We start from the raw sequence: 22,095 nt of genomic DNA on the forward strand, positions 1-22,095 counted from the left end.
TGAGATTTATATAAGAAGGAGGAAACAATGGTGTTTGAGACTCACTGTATGTCATTTCCATGTACTGAACACTTGTTATTTAACTATGCCAAGGTAAATTCAATTTTTAATTCTAGGGCACCTTTAATTTGTGTTCCGAAAATGAACGAAGGTCTTACAGGTTTGGAATGACAGGAGGGTGAGTAATTAATGACAGAATTTTCATTTTAAGAATATCCCAGTGAAATCAAAATCTTGTTTTTAGTTCATGTATGTTAGCTTTGAGGCTAGTCCACTCCTAAAGGTAAACAAAATACATACAAATTTACAATCTACAGTCTTTTTGCAGGTTCTATTGCCTTCCTTTTACTGGTATAACTTCTGGAAGGTCCAAACAAGTAACTGCTGTTGCAATGAATGGGAATGCCAATGAATGGCTCGTCAGGTATTATAAACCTTTCTAACTGCTACTGGCTAGCAAATCATGGTTTAATGGTTACATGTAGTCACATTTACCATTGTTTGGTGAATTTTTGTGGGCAAAATCCAGTTATTTCAATAGGAATCCACAAGATCTGGAATTTCACACGAGGATGAAAGGTTTCCCTACGCAACAGGTTGGACAACAGAAACCAGCTTTGTTTCAAAGTGACTTCTGTGTGAGGTGTGTTTTATACATCTCTACACTACTGACAATAGACAAAGGATCTTCTTTGCTAATGTGACTGCACATTTAAGCTAAAAGCTGTTAAAAACAGGTTTAACCTATTGTTATGTCCCACCTCAATAGGAAATACAACAGCGTACGTCAGACCGTTTCATGGGGTCTTCAAATGTGAGAAACAGTGTGAGCTATGCCTCGTCCTGGATCTTTTTTTCTTTTTATCTTTTCAGATCACTTCCCTCTCCCTCTCTATGGGGCAGTTTCTTTCTGAAACACGCTCTGCGTATGGATTTTATACCCACTCACTTCATCAAAGTGCTGTCTGCTCTCTCTGTATTGAATAATAATCATTCTCCAGTCATGCCTCCATTCAGGGCCCAGTAATCACCTCCTGCTTTCATTTGCTCACTTTGCTTATTTCTCCCTCCCTTTTTCTATGTTCCACGGTTGAAAACGTCCATGAACTAAAGAAATAAAGGCCGATAAAGTGTGACTGCATTCGGGGGGCTCGAGGGGCACCAAACTCCTTACCGTCAATGGCACCGGGACGAGGGATTTACATATGAATACATTTGAATAATTTCACATTAACCTTCCGAACGCTCGTGCTTTTGTTGTTTCTGAACACATATTCTAATGGTGACATTACAATTCAAAGCCTTGTAGAACAACCACAGCGAGCGGTAATGTCAAATCTCGTCCTCGCGCGGTTGTCGGGCTTTGCTGCACAGATGTCAGTGATGTCATGTGACTGTCTGATAAAATTTACATTTTTCAATTGGTTATTTCTCACATTTGTTTCACTTTAGTTCAGAGCAAAGCCAATCTGTAGATGTCCGTTACGTGATTTCTCCTTGGCTCTGACCACAGAAGAGGAAATGTACATCTCTGCATTCGTTTCATCTTTAATTGCAGCGTAAAGCTTTGCTCATTAATCCACAATGAGAGCAGGAGACTTTTCTCCCGCTGCTTGACTGCTTCAGAAATCCCTGCTCTGTGTCTAATTACCACACGCTACACACACACACAACACAAAGAACTGGGCCAGCCACACACACACACACACTCAGCAGTGTGCATGATTCCTCCCTCCCTCAACACCCTGGAGTTTAGAAAACAGCTCGTTTAACAAATTATTGATCATTTTTTCCAGATCAATCAAAAATCAGTTGTTTATCGGTATCATTAGACTCTAAAATAGCACATAGCTAGCTAAGCTAGTGGATCAATTAGTTCCCATGAGCCATCAGAAATCCATATGCGAGTGATAATGGAGGAAACTGCTGTCTCAGGGCCTGTTTGTGGCTTATGGCAGGTTTAATGAGTTGATTGGTTGTTTCTCGTTTAACTGCTTGGTTTTTGGTCTTGTGGTCCATCTCTGTAATAGCATTTAAAGCAATAGTTCATCCAATTCTGTGATCTTTTACTCTACCTTGTGTTGTTTCAAACCCACTTTTTTAAATTGACAAGAGACGGAAGTTACAATGGTGTTTTCTCCCCTATTGTGACATATATCCCAGTTGAACGGCTTCTCAAACAACAACAAAAAAAAAGTAGGGCGGGACTTGATTTTGTCCATCTGGAATTAATTAGATGGTTGTGGTTTGTTATTGCTGTGATGTCACGTGAGTGACAGGTTGCGGTACAACCTCATGCCAGTAATCACATGATCAGAGAAGAGAAGTCACTGCAAGAGGGAGGGGAAGTTATTTTGATTAAATATTACTAAGGCACATGAATTAAAAAAAGTAATGATGTGCACTGATTAATCATTTTTAATAAATACTGAAATTTTGATTTCATGATGACTTTAAAGATGCAGTAAGTGATTTCTGAGAGACTCTGCTGGAAGTGGATCTGACCGAGCGCCAAAACACACTTTTAGCCAATCAGCAGTAAGGGGTGTGTCCATTCATGAGGGGGGAGGTGTTGGTTAATTTGGGGGCGGAGCTATCAAGATAGGGGTGTGATTTCAAATATCAACAGTGTATCTCAGAAATCGCTTACTGCACCTGTGGTTATTCAGTGAAAATTTTCTTAGTAGCTAGCATGTATTGTTACAGAACATGACAAACAATGCCATCTGACATCACTGCTAATTTAAAAATGCTAAATGTTAGATGAAAATGCTAACTTTCTAATTTGCTAACAATAGCATGTATAGCACTTGCTGAATGAGCGCAGCAATATAAAGCATTTAATATACTTGCTCTCAAACCAAGCTCATGCTCCACTAACTCTTAACAGAAACTCTTCTAAATTAGCATAACAAAACATTAATCACTACTAAATCTCCCACTTAACTTTAATCTTGCACAAAAATGTTATATAACACTTAATTTTAGCATTTACTCTCCCCATCAAGTGCCATGGGCAAAGCATGGGAAATAGAAATCCCAGCCCAGTTTCTGGTAAATTTAAGTTTGTCTAAATTAAAAGAAACAAGTTCATAAAACTCAAACAATGAAACTATTCAGATTACTTAAAATGTGTCAGTTTCATGAACTCAAAAGAAAAAGAAAGTTGAATTTGAAAAAGTGTATAAGGATATCTTTACATTCTCTTATCAGACATCTTTACATTCCCTAAAGCTCAGATGTTACCATTGCCATTTAAAGATAGCATCAGTATAAAATATCTGTGAGTACTGCAGTCAGATTTCGCGTGATTCCCTTTCATTCTTAATGTGAATCGCGTGGCTGAGAGGACCATCTTACATCTCATCTGTGTCTGAAATGCATTTTGCAGGCAGCCCAGTGATGTTCATGGACGCAGTCATTTGCAGCAGATATGCGTGCTGTCCCCCGCCACCCCGTGTTGCAGTACCTGGTCCCGTTGCCATAGTTTCCATTATGCACAATGTGTTTGTGATGTGAAGGACAAAGCAATGATAAGTGCTGTTAGGAGCTCTCGCTTTCTCTCTCGCTGTCCTCCACCCACTCCTCATCTCGGAAATGTCAGTAAAACCTCAGAAAGCGGCAGAGAATTGGACAGGCGCTTCAGAAGAAAGGTCTTCTTCAAGAGTTTTGACTGCAGATCCTTGTGTTATTTATGTGTACATGTTCATGTAGGAAAAATTTTAATGGGATAGTTCTCAAAACTCAAATTCTGTAATTATTTTTCTTACCATCATGTCATTCCAAACGCATATGACTTTCTTCCACAGAGCACATGTCAAGAATTTTTAGAGAACATCATGGACGCTATTACAGACACAGTTTCCATAATGAAAGTGAATTGGGACTGGTGCCTTTAAGCTACAAATTGACAAAAAAGCAGTATAATTGTGGTCTAAATGACTTCTGCACTATATTCTAAGTCTTTTAAAGCCTTAATAATTTTGTGTAAAAAATTCCCTAATTCCTCTTGACTGTAGCTCTTAAAGGACTAGTTTTTGAAAAAAACAAAAATTCTGTTATCATTTACTCACCATCATGTCATTCCATTATTTCTTCTGTGGAACACAAAGAAGATTTTTTGACAATTTGCAATACAATACAATGTATTGCATACAATGAACCATACAATGAAAGTCAGTGGTGTCCAGTGTTGTTTTGGACCCCATCCCAGACAGCAACATAATGTGGCCCACATCTGGCCCACATCTGGTACATGTGGATTACACCCGGGCCAGATGTGGGCCAGATCAGGGCTAACACTATGTTGCTGTCAGGGCACTGGCTTGGATTGCATCTTCAAAATATTTTCTTTTATGTCTCACGGAAGAAGAAAAGAAATTCATACAGGTTTGGAATGACATGAAGTTGAGTAAATTATGAAAATCTTTTAATTTTTAGGTGAACTGTATTTTTAAGCGGCCATTTACACAACACCATTTTCAACTAAAAATGGAAAACTTTTATGTGTTTTGGACATTAATTCACACGACAACAGCGTTTTGGGGGCCTGAAAACAAACTTTTGAAAATGTGATTCAAAGTGCAAGTTTTCGAAAAGGATACCGTTATTGTTTCTGTGTAAACTACAAAAACGCGAATTTGTGAAAACGTTGATTTCATGCGCATGCCTATTTCATGTTCTATAGGCGCATGGTGTTTCTTTACAAAGTGACATCGCCAACTACTGGGCTGGCAGCAGAATACAGCATTTTTAATCGTTTTCACAGATCTGTGTTAATGGGGATTGTTTTGATAATGTTGTTGTCTGTATGCGTGAAAAATGCAAAGGAAGAACATTTCCATTTTTAGTACATCCTTGTTGTGTAAATGTACCCTAAATCAAACATGGCACCGTGTTATTGTTGACTAAAACTAATAAAAATCTTTTGGTACTTAAAAAGCTAAAATATAATAAAAACGTTAGATGAAAAACCTTTTAAAAAGACAGAAAAATATAAATGTTGCCTTGGCAACTAGCTGGTACAAGAGGATTACCAAATCATTGTTTTAAGTGTGAAAATATAGCAAAAGTAACACAAATTCAAAAACAATTGACAAGGCCCCTAAAATAATCAGGCCTTCATTTTAAGCTTTCATTTAGTGATGAGGGATTTTTTTGCTAGACAAAGAGCAGGAGAAATAGCAAGCGAGTGTCTCAGAGCCAGCAAAAGCTATGAAAAGAGTGACTGTTTACCAGATGCAGCATGCATGGTTGTCCACACTGGAACTACTGTACCTACTGTAGCCAAAGCACAATAAAGTCAGTTAACCTATTCCTAGGCTTTTTTTTTAGGAAATGACCCATCATTCCGCTAGACAAGACTCTTATTCCTTGTCTGGGATCATGTAGAGCTCTTTGAAGCTGCATTAAAACTGCAATTTGGACCTTCAACCCATTGAACCCCAGTGAAATGTTGCCTTGGCAACTAGCTGAAATAAATAATTTTAAGTTGACATAGCCTACTAAAATTATTAAACTAAAACTGAAATAAAATTAAACTAAAGCTATATTAAAATATAATAAAAATAATATTATACAAATAATATTTGTTATATAAACTAAAAAAAAACAACAACACAAAATTGCTCAAACTTAAAATTTGTTAGCTGGGGGTTTCAAAAAAGCTTCTATTTTTAGTGTATTGTTGTCATGTAAACATACTCTCAAAGAGCTGGATTTATTTGCAACCATTTTTCTTTAATCAAAATAAACTCAAAATTTCACTTCTTCTGGTTATCTGGAAACAAAAACAACACTTATGAGATGAGATCTGACCAAGAATAACTGACAATGAGCACTATATATACACAGAGAGAAACACAAGGGACTAAACAGGTAATTAACAAGACACAGGTGAGACACATGAGGGCAAAAACCATAGCAACAGAAGAGCATGAACAAAGAAAACACAGGAAACTTGAGCTGAGAACAGTGCAAAACTAACTCTAACAAGTCCAACTGAAGCAAAACAAAGAGACTACTACTTTTATAATACTTTTTTATCATGTTAGAACTCAACCCTCCCATAGAAAAGATGACCACAAAATTTGTTTTATTGTGATTGTCAGAAGATGTCATATGGGTTTGGAGAGTGACGTTTTCATTTCAGGACGAACTGTCTCTTTAATAAAGAAAAGCCACAGTACCTAAAGCAGATTTTGTGGACGTTCAGACTTAAAACGGGCTGTAGAGATGCAGGGAGTGAACATAAAGCAGTGTGTGGCATCAGAGCGTGTGTCAGAGAGAAGCTGACTCAGATTGCTGGCTCTGTGGCGGTTCACAGTGGGGTGTGTGGGCTGAATGATGTCCTAGTCAGCACCCCGAGGTCATCAGATCAGACTCTCTCTCTCTCCCTCTCTCTCACTTGCTTCTTCTTGTACAATCTGATACTGCAGAATTCATCCAAAGTTTTTCTAGGTCACTTCCTGCAGTGCTGGCATACCTGCTTTATCAGTCTGGTTATACACACAGACACATATAATCATTTTTTTTATGTTTACTATCTACAATATGCCCAGATCCATATAAGACTTGTCTATTTGACAGGTCACAGACCTCATCCAGTATCATTCTCCTCCAGCTTTTCTCTCCTAACTTGTTTCCTCCAAATAACCTTGCTCTAGACCACCCTGTTTCCAAATTGTTTGCCCCTGTCCTGTGAAAGTGCTGTGTCTGTGTGTTTGGGAGTGAAAGGGTGTAATGAGTATGCTCCTCGACACATTGATTCAGCCTGATTGTCTGCCTCAGGCTCATCCAGGGCCCATCATGGAGGGACAATTGTTTTTCATTACCGCGAGTCAGAGAGGAGCAGAGGTCAGAAACCTGGACTGACCTTAGAGTGTCGCCAGTGGGATATACTATTACAGCGCTGCATGGGGGGAGGAGGCGGTGCAGATATATCTGGGGATGCTGAGATGGAGGTAAAGGGAATTTCAGACATTTAACACTTATTTACCTTGCATATTTTAACTGATCCTATCAAGCTTTTTAACTAGCTGTAACCAGCAAGACTTCCTCGTTTTCATCAGAAAATCTTTATAGTTGAAGATTTGCTGGTCAGTAGCATTGGCTGTGCCGCTCCACTAGCTAGACCAGCACTAAAAAGCATAAGATTAAGATGGTTTCAGCAGGTTTAACAAACACAAAAACCTCACTATTAATGGCAAATCCAAACATAAATGCAAATGGGCCTAAAAATCCATTCCTCCTGTCGAAACTCCTTCTTAATGAGAAGATGGAGACTTCAATTCTGTCAATAATATTGAAGTTCTGTATAAGCAGCCAGTATGGATTGGTGTTTTATATCATTGTGAGAGCGACACAAAGTTGCATGTTGGATAAATACATCCACATTCTGTGACGTTTTGGCTGATTCTGCATTTAAAAGCTTCCACCGCCAAGTAAATAAATTAGTAAAAGGTAATGGCGAGTTTCTCGTAAATGCGACAACTCACAATTGTGATTTTGTTTCTTGTAAATGCGACTATCTCAAACTGTGACTTTATTATCTTGCAATTCCAACTGTATTTCTCATAACTGAGACATCAGTTCACATAATTACAACTTTATTCTCATATTATTCTAAATATAATGCAATTATGTGAAATAGTGTCACAATTATGGGAAACGTTGTAAAGTAATTATGGTCACATTATGAGATATAAAGTCACAGTTACTTTACACCTGTTTCCAATAATTGTGACATTATTTCACACAATTGCAACTTTATGCCTCATAATGTTACGGAAGAGGATTAGGGCCAAGCAATAATAAAAAAATAAAACCATCTCGAGATTAAAGTTGTTAAATTTCAAGAAAAAAGTCGAGATAAAATGTTGAGAATAAAGTCGTTAAATTACGAGAAAAAACTCGTTAAATTTCGAGAAAAAAGTCAAGATAAAATGTTGAGAATAAACTTGTTAAATTACGAGAAAAAAACTTGTTAAATTTCGAGAAAAAAGTCGAGATAAAATGTTGAGAATAAAGTCATTAAATTAGAGAAAAAAGTCGTTAAATTACGAGAAAAAAGTCAAGATAAAATGTTGAGAATAAACTCATTAAATTATGAGTTTATTGTCAACATTTTATCTCAACTTTTTTCTCGAAATTTATTGAATTTTTTCTCGTAATTTAATGACTTTATTCTCAACATTTTATCTCGACTTTTTTCTCGAAATTTAATGACATTTTTCTCATAATTCAACGACTTTTTTCTCATAATTTAATGACTTTATTTTCAACATTTTATCTCGACTTTTTTCTCGTAATTTAACAAGTTTTTTCTCGTAATTTAACGAGTTTTTTCTCGTAATTTAATGAGTTTATTCTCAACATTTTATTTCAACTTTTTTCTCGATATTTAACGAGTTTTTTCTCGAAATTTAACAACTTTAATCTCGAGATGGTTTCATTTTTTATTATTGCTTGGCCCTAATCCTCTTCCGTATAATGTGACTTTGTATCTTGCAGTTGTGATTTTTTTTTCTAGTAATTAAACATAATGTGATTCGATATCTCAAAATATGACCTTCACACAATTATTTTGTTTCTAGTAATTGTGACTTTATATTTCACAATGTGACTATATATTTTGCAAATGTAACTTTATTTCTTATAATTAACCTTATACAGTGCACAGCATAAATGAGTACACCCCCTCTGAAAGTTAACAAATTCAGCAATTACTCTTTACTTAGAAGACATGTTAGGGTTCTTTAGAGATATAATGTTCCAGCAAGTCTGCTTAATCAGTTACCAAAGAAGTGTCAAAATTATTCAGAAGATTTTCTTAACAAAGTGATAAAATGTTCTGTTGCAAAAATGAGTAAACCCTTCTGAAACTTACTAAATAAAACTAACTAAAAAAAATTCTGGTGTAAGTTTAAGGCAATGTTTGATCAACAGGTAAGTATGTTGAACCAAAACATTTAAAGAGAAGTAATTTCTTAAAAATTAAAAGTGTTATATAGCCCACTGAATCATTCTCAGACTTAATGCTGACAACAATGGAAGCACTTGGGAGAGAACTGTCAGGAGACTTATTTCTTAGCACAAGAGAGGACAGTGGCACAAGAGGACTACCAAATCATTGTTTTAAGTGTGAAAATATAGCAAAAGTAACACACAAATTCAAAAACAATTGACAATTGACAAGGGCCCTGAAATAATCAGGCCTTCATTTTAAGCTTTCATTTAGGGATGAGGGATTTTTTTGCTAGACAAAGAGCAGGAGAAATAGCAAGCGAGTGTCTCAGAGCCAGCAAAAGCTATAAAAAAATGAGTGACTGTTTACCAGATGCAGCATGCATGGTTGTTGTCCACACTGGTACTACCTACTGTAGCCAAAGCACAATAAACTCAGTTAGCCTATTTCTAGGCTTATTTTTAGGAAATGACCCATCATTCCGCTAGACAAGACTCTTATTCCTCGTCTGGGATCATGTAGAGCTCTTTGATGCTGCATTAAAACTGCAATTTGGACCTTCAACCCATTGAACCCCAGTGAAGTCCACTGTATGGAGAAAAATCCTGGAATGTTTTCCTCAAAAACCCTCATTTCTTTTCAACTGAAAGACATGAACAACTTGGATGACATGGGGATGAGTAAATTATCAGGAAATTTTAATTCAGAAGTGAACTAATCCTTTGAGTATATGTTTAATACATTTCAGTTTTGCCATCTTTTCATGAACTGTATTAGGAATCATTAAGAAAATACATCTTTTGTATTTGTTCAGTGGGGGTGTAATCATTTATGCTGTGCACTGTATATCTCAATTGCAATTTTATATCTCACAATATTTTACTTTATTTCTTCTTCTTTCATACTTTACCTCAAAATAACTTTTTACTCTGAGATGGAAGCATGCTTTCATACATTAATGTGCCATTTTACTGGTGCAGATCTCGGAAAGAGGGCAAGATTACTCTCTCAGAGGTTAGGTTAACAAAAGACCAGGAAGAAAATCGGTTATCCCTCTTTCATTTTGAAGCCGTGGTTGCCATTAAAGTGCTCGTGTTTGGCTGGTTCATTTGTGGCTTTATTCACTCCTCTGCAGTGGTCCGCTGTTGTTTAGGTCAGTTAAAACCACATTGGAAATGATCTACTGTAGTAGTCATTCTCCTCTGCATGTCACTGCTTTTATCTGATCAATAAACAGGGCTTCAGCCTTCCCTCTCTCTCTCTGCTGATGTTCTGAGGGATTTCTTTTGTTAAGACACCTCGTGCTTCCAATATTCTCTCTCTCTCTCTCTCTCTCTGCTCTATTGGTTTATTAACTGTTCTTTCCAGATGAGGTAAGTGTTATTCAGTGCAGTGAATGTGTTGTGAGAGCAGCTCGTGTTTTTCTTTATTCTGGTCAGGTTGATTGAACTAGAGGATGCTGGGTAATTCTGCACTGCACTTTTCCTCATTTTTCACCATTCACTCTGGAGAAGAACAGATAAGAGGAGCCTTGGACAGGTTCAGCACTGGGAGGAAGAATATTGTTGGTGAATCCAGACACTGTAGCTTTATGTTTACCATTATATGGAAGTTCCATTAATACTGCATTTCATTCAGACAGGCAATCCAGATATTTTATGCTAAAAATAAGACAAGATTCTCTGCTTGAAGGGATAGTTCACCCAAAAATGAAAATTATACCATGATTTACTCACCCTCAAGCCACCCATCTTCTTTCAGACAAACACATTCAGAGTTATATTAAAAAATATTCTGGCTCTTCTAAGTTTATAATGGTAGTGAATGGCGCTCATGATTTTGAAGCCCAAAAAAGTGCATCCATCCATCCATCCATCCATCATAAAAGTAATTCATATGACTCCAGGGGGTTAAAGGGTTAGTTCACCCAAAAATGAAAATAATGTCATTTATTACTCACCCTCATGTCGTTCTACACCCGTAAGGCCTTCGTTCATCTTCAGAAGACAAATTGAGTTATTTCTGATGAAATCTGATGGCTCAGTGAGGCTTGCATAGACAGCAACGCCACCGAACTTCTCAAGATTCATAAAGGTACTCAAAACATATTTCATGTGAGTTCAGTGGTTCAATCTTAATATTATAAATAGACGAGAATATTTTTTGTGCTCCAAAAAAACAAAATAACGACTTTTCAGTGATATGTAGTGATGGCCGATTTCAAAACACTGCTTCGAATCAGTGATTCAGGTCACGTGTCAAAATGCCAGACTGCTGAAATCACGTGACTTTGGCGCTCCGAATCACTGATTTGTATGCAACTGTAATAACCAGCTTTCAACAAACATCCGCAAGTCGACTTGCAGTGGAAGCATAACCTCTGACCCGACGCAGGATGTAGGAGTATCGTAAGCTTAGACACCTCTTGCTGTTCAAACAAATAGGGCTGGACAACAAACTCAAGCTCCTTTTCTCTTATATCGAAATCTTCCAACATTTCTATTTAAAAATTCTTGTTTTAGACTTCGAATTCATGACCGGTGTTTACTCTATCCTCTGCACTTCCATGTTCATCAGTACGTCATGCATCAGGTCAGGGCTTACGCTTCCACCGTGAGTCGACTTGTGTACGGATGTTTATTGTAGTTTATGAAGTTCTAAATATGGATATTTTTCTTACAAAAACTCCCGCTTCACTTCAGGAGGCCTTTATTTACCCCCTGGAGCCGTGTGGATATCTTATATGATGGATGGATGCACTTTTTTGGACTTCAAAATCAGCAGTGCCATTCACTACCATTATAAAGCTTGGAAGAGCCAGGATATTTTTTTAATAAATCTCCGATTGTGTTTGTATGAAAGAAGATATCCATATGCACCTAGGATGGCTTGAGGGTGAGTAAATCATGGGATCATTTTCATTTTTAGGTGAACTATCCCTTTAAGAACCGTCTCCTGAAAAATCCAGCTAAAATCAGATTTTTAATGGTGTTATTTGATCTATTGCCTTCTATTAGATTAGAAGCTGGTCAAGATAGTTAGGGCCAAGTTTGACCTGACAGACATCTTGGTCATGATGTTTAGACTGGAATATCACCTTGGTTAACCTTCATGTTGAGCTGGTTAAAATCACAGCTTGTACTGGTTAACCATCCTAACCCTTATGTGCTGTTATTTTAAGGTGTAGCGTGCCTTGTTACAGGGTCAAACCAACCGACCTTACACAACAAATCACAGCTCAAGAGTAATCATTTGCACATATTTCTCCCGGAAATTGATCCTAAATCAATACCCCAACCTATTACTACTGTAATTCCCAGCTGTGATATGGGTCCCCATTTATTGAAAATATCAGGATATTTTCAATAAAATGTGTTTTCTAGGCCTAGAAAAGTTAAAGAAATTAATAAAATCAAAATCATTAAAAAAATTCATTGAAAAGTCTTGGAAATGAGCTAAACCTTAAAACTCATTAAAAACTTTTGCATTCCCAGAGAAACTGTGTTCGCTCACAAAAAACTCAAAATGCAAAGTTTCATGAGGGAACGCAAAGGCATTAACATATTTTTTCCTCCCATATCATATTCTTTTCCATCAGCATGTTCCTTTCAGGAGCTCCGTACAACTAGAATGGTCATGGGGGAAAAAATCCTGAAAATGTATTGGAACCATAAATATATTAATGTACATATTAGTGTAACATATATTCTAAGTCACAATGATCCTCAACAACACGGAAGACTGTTTAACTGGTATGACCTGATATATCCAGGAGAGCAATCTTTGTTTTGTGCGGGAAGAAGAGGTGTTTAGAGAAATGGCGAAACAGTCATGACCCACTTGGTTGCTGCAGGCAAACATCTCTGAATCTTTATGTTCCACCTTTGACCTTTCATTACACACAACCAGAGCAGTGACCTCTCGTCCTCTGTCAGGTAAACCTTTCTCTTAACCCCGGGGTGAGAAAACAATCATACGTATAGGTATGTTTACGCTGAGCTTTCTCACACGTGAGTGTGTGTGTACAAGGTCCAAAGTTACAACACCAGCCATTGGCGAGAGAATAGCATACACAAATATGCATTACAGATCATTAAACTGTATTTTGTATAATTCAATTGCATTATTTTTTATGTACAAACAGTGCAGGCCACTCGCAGTAGCACAAAATGCCACATGTTTTTGATTTTATTTTTTCAGGGTGAGGGTGAGACTAAATTCTTGCAATTTAAAGCATGTATTATGTTGAAATTCCTAATAAAGTTCCCAGCCAGGCGCTTGCCGTGTTAATTTTGAACCCTGCGTGCATAATATTTATATTCTATAATAAGACCACATCTAATTCCCTCAGCATATCTACATACATATAACTGCATATAAATCTCAGCCACTCCAAAGTTGGGAATTACAGGAAGCAGTGGTTAGGGGAATGGATGTCACGGCTCCTCGATAAGGCTGCTAGTTTGAATAGCGCAAATGGGATTTAGTGCATACTCTATATTCAGCATTTATCTCATTGGATTGTCCTTGCTTCAGTGGCCTGCTGTTCACACTATTAGGAATTAGTGTGAAACCCCACAACTGGACTTATCTGACGTCCTCACAGAACCCACAGCTAGATGCATCAGTTCCGGGATTTATCCTCTTTCGTTTTCTCTTTTTCGATCCTTCACTATCGCTGCTTTTTCTTTCTGACTCCCTATTCAGGCCCTCTTTCTCTCTCTTTTCCCTCCCAGTGTTAATCCATGACCACAGTGCAGTCGAGGCCCAATCCTTTATGTCATGTTGAGTCTCATTGTGAGGTTCTTACCGGGACTCCTCAACTTTTAATAACAGTGACTTAATAACTCCCACAGATTGCTTTGGTTAGAGCTGCAGTTTCTACGGAACCCCATTGAATTTCAGCTCTGCTTCATGTTCTTTCTCTCTGTTACACGTAAACAGAAGCGTCATGTCCATTCGGATTGTGTGTCCTCAGATTTTTGAGCCAAATGGATGTTGAATGCAACTTCCAAAAATAAATTATTTGTATTTTTGAAACCACACATTCAAATTCGGTCAGTACAATCAAGTTGGACGTTAGAGCTGATAAAAATACACTGTAAAAAAAAAATCCCAGTAAAATTTACGGTAAAAAAACGGCAGCTGTGGTTGCCAGAACTTTACCGTAAAAATACAGTAGCAACGTAAAAAAAAAAAAAAAAAAAATCTGTTAAATTTACGGTAAAATAACGTATTTCATTAACTGATATAATGTTAATTTCTCAATCTAATGAAGTACTAATATCTGTTTTGTACTTTTATAATACACTGACAGTCACCAAACACAGTGGTGATAAGAGTCACATGATGAATCAAAGTTCATCATAAGCAGCTTTTCCACAAGCTGAGAAGGACAACAGGAACATATAAAAGGTGCACACAGTGTCATTCACACACACACTAAACACCATCATGGTAACACATGACATTTTAAAAATGCAATAAACATTAATTTAACAACATTAGATGTAACATAAAACCCTAATGTACATAACTGATTAGAAAAAAAAATGAGAAGAACTAAGAAGAAACAGTTATTTCAACGAAAATGTATCAAATGTGAAGTGTCACACAGGGAATTGTGGGAATGTCAATTTACGTTTTTTCACTATAAATTGTACAATGAATTGTTATTTTTCACTTCCAAAAACTGTGATTTAACGGTATTTTACTGTAAAATTACACTAAATGTATCGTTAGATCTATTACAGTTATTCACCGTATATAGTACGGAAACTTTCTGTAAACCAATTAACAGTTTTTCACCGCAGCATTTTTACAGTCTTTTACTGTTAAAATCACGGTCATTTTTTACAGTGTATGATTTAAATGTGTAAAATATTATTAATATTATAAGATAACTGTCATACAATGAACAGGATGGGAAGTGAGTCCAGATCCTTTATTGGACACACAGTGGGCACAGATAGAGCAGGTGAGTAATAAATAACTGAAACAGATTGTGGGTGATGATAAGACTAATAACGAATGTTTTTTACAAATGGCTGATGGTGAGATGGCAGAGTTGGCAGATGAAGCACGCGCCTCAGTCGATTTGAGCAGTGAACAGGTAGCAGGTGAATACACACTTGGAAACACGAGGGAATATACGCAAGGATATACTTGGAATCATCACAGGGAACTTGGATTCGCTTGGAGATCGCTGAGTTGGGTCCGTGTCCTTATTCAAGGCCAGACGAAGACTGAACTGAGGTGTGTGCTTATAAGTGGTGACGGATGAGGTGAGTTACAATTGACAGGTGCTGGTGATTAGTACTCCAGTGACAGCTGGGGCGGTTTTCTCAGACACGGGATTTCTAGACACCCACCCCCCAAGACAACCCCCACACACACCCAATACAAACACATGTGCGTGACTAGTATTGTATTACTAATAACCATCATAAATACTAGTGATAAAATAAATATCACTAATAATGGCTATTCGAGTGAGGGGACTTTTAATAGAGGAAAACAGAAATAAGTACTTTCTAAGAGGATTTTACGGTACTAAATATTTACCTCTTAAAGGATTGGTCCACTTTTAAATACACTTTTCTTGATAAATTTACTCACCCCCATGTCATCCAAGATGTTCATGTCTTTCTTTCGTCAGTCGAAAAGAAATGAAGGTTTTTGAGGAAAACATTCCAGGATTATTCTCCTTACAGTGGATTTCAATGGCTACCAACAGATTGAAGGTCAAAATGACAGTTTCAGTGCAGCTTCAAGGGCTTTAAACGATCCCAGATGAGTAATAAGGGTCTTATCTAGAGAATCGATCGGTCATTTTCGAAAAAAATACAACCGTTTATGCTTAATATCGCATTGAACGTACTTTCCGCTTCCGCATTCTTCATAACGCTAACGCTGAATGTTCTACGCCTTCCCTATTCTACTTACGGAACGAACGCGGCGCCAGTTTCGTTTTTTTCCGTAACTTGAATAGGGAAGGCGTAGGGCATTCAGCGTAAGCGTTATGAAGAATGCGGAAGCGGAAAGTACGTTCAAGGCTATATTTTGTTTATAAAGCATAAACGGTTGTATTTTTTTCGAAAATGACCGATCGATTCGTTAGATAAGACCCTTATTTCTCATCTGGGATCGTTCAAAGCCCTTGAAGCTGCATTGAAACTGTAATTTTGACCTTCAATCTGTTGGTAGCCATTGAAATCCACTGTAAGGAGAAAAATCCTGGAATGTTTTCCTCAAAAACCTTCATTTCTTTTCGACTGACGAAAGAAAGACATGAACATCTTGGATGACATGGGGGTGAGTACATTTATCAGGAAAAGTGTATTTAAAAGTGTATTAATCCTTTAAATTTTGAACCATTTTTTATCTGTAATACTATAGTGTATAGCCCTATATATAAACATGGCTGTGTATTCCCTAGTTGCTGTAACATTGTTTTCAAACATAATCAGTGTTGGGGGTGACGCATTACAAGTAACTTGAGTTACGTAATCAGATTATTTTTTCAAGTAACTAGTAAAGTAATGCATTACTTTTTCAATTTACAACAAAATATCTAAGTTACTTTTTCAAATAATTAGCGCAAAAACCTTTTCACGTTTATTGAATGACAGCTCTCCTGACCCCATGTTGAGAGAAATAAAGGTCAGAGGTGTTGTGTGCGTAAACATGATGGGTATTGTAGTTCTAGACTAAATGTAAACATGCATTTACTCATGTCACTTGCACAAATACATTCAGTATTCCTCAAAATGAGTAAAAACAGTGAAATGCAATTTCAGAATTTTACGCAAACCTATAATTTTTAACTATATTAAATGACACAAATATACTTTATGTATTTAATCTCACTTTATTAACCAAAGTCTTTGCTGCTGACCTTCAATTATCTAACTAATCCATGCTAATAAGCAAAAATGACTTTAGATTAAATTTAGAAATACGATTTTTAACGTACTCCTCCTGTATCCTATTGCGACCTCTGCTGTACAGGTGTAAATATGCATTTGCTTCAGCCTGAGGCTTATTAATTTAACTTTTGGTGTAAAAGGGCCTTAATATTTTCCAAAAATAGAACTTTTTTTGTTGTTATTAAAATGCAAACAAGCAAATCCATCCCAGGTGAGAAAAAGTAACGCAAAAGTAATGTAACACATTACTTTTCATAAAAAGTAACTAAGTAATGCAATTAGTTACTTTTTAGGGAGTAACGCAATATTGTAATGCATTACTTTTAAAAGTAACGTTAACACTTTATTTTAGTGACATAGTTACACGTTATTACATGCAATTACTATAGTAATAACAGTAAATTATGCATCATTACAAGTAACTAACCCTAAACTAAACCCTAACCGTAACTCGTATAGTGAGTACATGTAGTTAATTAATATTACTCAGTACTTATTTGAGTAATTACAATGTAACTACATCACCGTAAAATAAAGTGTAACCAAAGTAACTTCCCCAACACTGGACATATATTTAATTGTATTAGGTTTTGCATTTGAATATGTATCTAGACATTATTAAAGACAACTTATTGTCAAATTTTAGTTTTTTTTTTTTTTTTTTTTAATTAATTTGAAGTGTCAGTTTTTGCATTATTATTATTATTATTAAGGTCAAATCTCAACACAGAAAAGGCATTTTGTTACTCATACTAGCTATAATAGCTTGATCAGTCACACGTAAGTAATCAGAATATTGATACTGGTCAGTATCTTTGGTAATACAGAGAATTGTTCTCTCCTCCTGTTTCAAAAATTCAGCATCGCAATTGACAGGGCTCTGATCCAATTGTGTTGAGCATTGTCAAATTTACAGGCAACAATAGGCATTGAATAAGGCAGTGAATGACAGTACCTGCTCTTGACAAGCGGCAGTTTAGAAAACGAGCGCTCCAATTTTCGGTGTTGGAAATCCATTTATCTTTTGCTGAAACTTTTGTCATCTTCAGCTCATGCTTACTTACAACGGCAAACATCAGCTCTTTGGAAAGGAGAAAGTGGCGCGTCCAGTTTTTTCCACGTTTTTAGATGCGACATGAACTGCCCCTAAAGTCCCTCATGGGTGCCGTGCGCTCGTCAATTGCCTGTTATTTTAAAACCTTCATCCAGTAACACTAGTAATTTCTAGTATGCCACTAAACTATATATGAAAAAAAGAAATATAAAAGAAAAGAAAAAAGACACCCCTGCTACAGTCCTTCTTTCTTAATTCCTTCTTACTTTTTCTCCTTTTCCATGCTGAATTATCTCTGTTCAAAAAAAAAAAGTAAAAAACCTCATTAGCTTCTGACAGGTGGCTTCATCATGACGCTGTGTGTTTTCATAATGTCACGGCGTTGGCACATAATGAGACAGACTCATCAGAAGGTACTGAAATTGTCTAGAAGATAATTTCACAAATGCTATAAAGCACGTCTTGTATAAATGAACTTGCTGTCTCTCATTTTATTTAGACTTCTATTCCAGAGCACATCACTGACACTCAGGATGCACACAAAGGAAATTGTCTTGTAGGCCAGCTGTGATAAGGGACAACAGCTTGGTGGAAGTGTGTCTGCATCAAGCTAAGGCTTCAGGTGTTGTGTACTTATCAGCTATCCAGTTCTGTCAGGTTTCAGTTAGACTGTAGTGTAGTGGAGTGTAGAGTTTAATTTTTAATGCCGAACAGACTTTCCCTGCTGAAGAGCTCGGCATACTATATGTTGTGTTTTTGACTGACATGGGATGTTGTTTTTCCTCACCAGAATAACTAAACCAGTGGTGTACTGGTGAACAGTGGTTGTGCTGCTGGTCCCCTATTCACTTGCCAGCACTGTTTAAAGGTGCCGTAGAATGTGTTTTCAAAAGATGTAATATAAGTCTAAGGTGTCCCCTGAATGTGTCTGTGAAGTTTCAGCTCAAAATACCCCATAGATTTTTTTTAATTCATTTTTTTAACTGCCTATTTTGGGGCATCATTAAATATGTGCCGATTCAGGCTGCGGCCCCTTTAAATCTCATGCTCCCTGCCCCCCGAGCTCGCGCTTGCCTTAAACAGCATAAACAAAGTTCACACAGCTAATATAACCCTCAAAATGGATCTTTACAAAGTGTTCGTCATGCAGCATGTCTAATCGCGTAAGTATGGTATTTATTTGGATGTTTACATTTGATTCTGAATGAGTTTGATAGTGCTCCGTGCTTTAACCGCATTTAACAGTACATTAGCAACATGCTAACGAAACATTTAGAAAGACAATTTACAAATATCACTAAAAATATCATGATATCATGGATCATGTCAGTTATTATTACTCCATCTGCCATTTTTCGCTATTGTTCTTGCTTGCTTACCTAGTCTGATGATTCAGCTGTGCACATCCAGACGTCCTGCCCTTGTGTAATGCTTTGAACATGAGCTGGCATATGCAAATATTGGGGGCGTACATATTAATGATCCCAACTGTTACGTAACAGTCGGTGTTATGTTGAGATTCGCCTGTTCTTCGGAGGTCTTTTAAACAAATGAGATTTATATAAGAAGGAGGAAACAATGGTGTTTGAGACTCACTGTATGTCATTTCCATGTACTGAACTCTTGTTATTCAACTATGCCGAGGTAAATTCAATTTTTAAGTCTAGGGCACCTTTAAGTCAGGGGTCTTCACTTGATGTTTAATCTGAAAGTAATGAAAAAATAATAATTGGAAAAAAGTATATATATTATGACCTCTTATACTTAATGACCTCTTATATGTCAAAAGATCAAGGGAAATTAGATTTCTCAATTCACTACCCCTTTAAAGGTGTTTTTGATTATAATTTGCAGCAGCAAATTACAGCAGCTACATAAATTTATCCACTAACCATTCAGAAACGTCCAGTTTCATTCTAGAAGTTGTAACTTCTTCCTGAGTCTCTCCATCAGTGTCCGACTCCGGTTTGAACAACGTAAGGCTGAACGCCGTTACTGACAATCCTCATTTTGGCTGCGTGAGATTCTCCGGCATTGTTGTTGTTGAGGAACTGAAACATGAGCTGTTAAAGCTCCGCCCTCTTCTGGAAAGGGGGCAGGAGCAGCAGCTCATTTGCATTTAAAGGGACACACAAAAAATGGCATGTTTTTGCTCATCCAAATAGGGGCAAATTTGACAAGCTATAATAAATGATCTGCTTCACAGACACATTCTGGAGACACCAGAGACTTATATTACATCTTGTGAAAAGGGACATAATAGGTCCACTTTAAGAGTCAGATCAGGAATTAGATTTGTATGGGAACAACTGCAGAGTTTCAGTTTTATTGCGCATGCTGAAAATCCAGCTGCTCCGTTGCCCTGAAAAAGGTTTAAGACTCTTGGTCTAAGCTGAGTGGCATTAGTAGCCTTTTTTGTGAGAGGTTTGTTCATTTATGAATGTTGGTAGTCTATGGCAGTGATTCCCAACCAGGGCGACATGTGCATGTAGGAATCTTTCTGTCCGGTACTGTCTGTCATTCCATCTTTGTCCAGAGCAGCATGAAGAGAAAAGTTTCATATGTAAGCCATAATTCTGTCAGAAGTGTTTTGGCCTTTCGTGCGTGAGCAGTTGTACTTTTCCCCCATCTCTTTGGCCTACTTAGATGCGGTGTAAGTAGCACAGTGCTCTCTCCGCCGCTCTCTGTAGAGCAGGGTTGAATAATTGACTGAGTGCGGGCTGGTTGGTAAAATCCTTGTGGACATCTTGCCTGTCTGCTCTTTGTAATGACACTCATTATTCCCGCTCTCAGGGACAGGGCACGCCACGATGTGAGAGAGGGGAGAGAGAGGGAGTGCCTATATGGAGGAAATAAAAACATAGAGACTATATGCTCAGATTCTCTACCAGAAGTCTCAGTTCATGACACATCTCCTACGCAGGGACTCAAGATCGGACTTGTCTGACAAAGATCCCTATTATAGTCGACTATGTACTGGTGTGTGTGAGAGCGCGAGATAGAGAGACAGAGCAGTGTGGGTGACAGTAAGCCTCACACAGGCTGCAGACTTTCAGCTGGATCCCAGGAAAAGAGCGAGACAGAAGCAGAGAGACAGATGCAGTGTGATATGCATGAATGTCGACCAGCAGCAATGACTGAGGATTTTATATTCTCGCAATCATGTTTTTTTTTTGTTGTTTTTTTTGTAGTAATGTCTTAGAAATTACTCGATGACTTAGTAATGACTTGATATGCACAGCTAGAATTCATACCCTAGATATGGCTTAAGTGTTTTCTCTCAACTCTTATCGCTTAGAAAAGTAATAATACACCTTTCCTCATCAAGCCGACATATTTGACAATAATAGTAATAATTTTCTGTAAAAATGTGTTGGAACAATATTTCATCCAATGTATTAAAATGTATTATTGTGATGTGTATTATTTATATAAAATTAAATGTAACTGATTAGAAAAAAGATGAAAGCAAAAAAAGATGAACGCAAGTAAAAATAAGTGTTTGTAAGTGAATGCAAACAAAATATTTTCCAGATAGTATTTAATAATCTCTTTGGCATTAGTTTAATGACAATGTAAAAGCTAATTATCTAATTGTTCTGTTACAGAAAAAATATTGCCCTGTAATAATAATAATAATAATAATAATAATAATAATAATAATAATAATAATAATAATAATAATAATAATTATTATTATTATTATTATTATTATTATTATTATTATGTAGGCAAATAATAATATAATATAATATAATATAATATAACATAATATAATATAATATAATATAATATAATATAATATAATATAATATAATATAATATAATATAATATAATATAATATAATATAATATATTATATTGCCCTTTAATAATAATAATAATAATTATTATTATTATTATTATTATTATTATTATTATTATGTAGGCAAATAATAATATAATATAATATAATATAATATAATATAATATAATATAATATAATATAATATAATATAATATAATATAATATAATATAATATAAAAGTTTTATTAAAACACTATACACCATTTTATTATTATTATTATTATATAGGACATAATAATATATTCTGTAATCTATTAAAATCTATTATTTTGTAAAATGCTATACAAATATATTTGAGTTT

This window comes from Megalobrama amblycephala, linkage group LG11 (genome assembly GCF_018812025.1).
Source record: "Megalobrama amblycephala isolate DHTTF-2021 linkage group LG11, ASM1881202v1, whole genome shotgun sequence".
In the NCBI taxonomy this organism is placed as follows: domain Eukaryota; kingdom Metazoa; phylum Chordata; class Actinopteri; order Cypriniformes; family Xenocyprididae; genus Megalobrama; species Megalobrama amblycephala.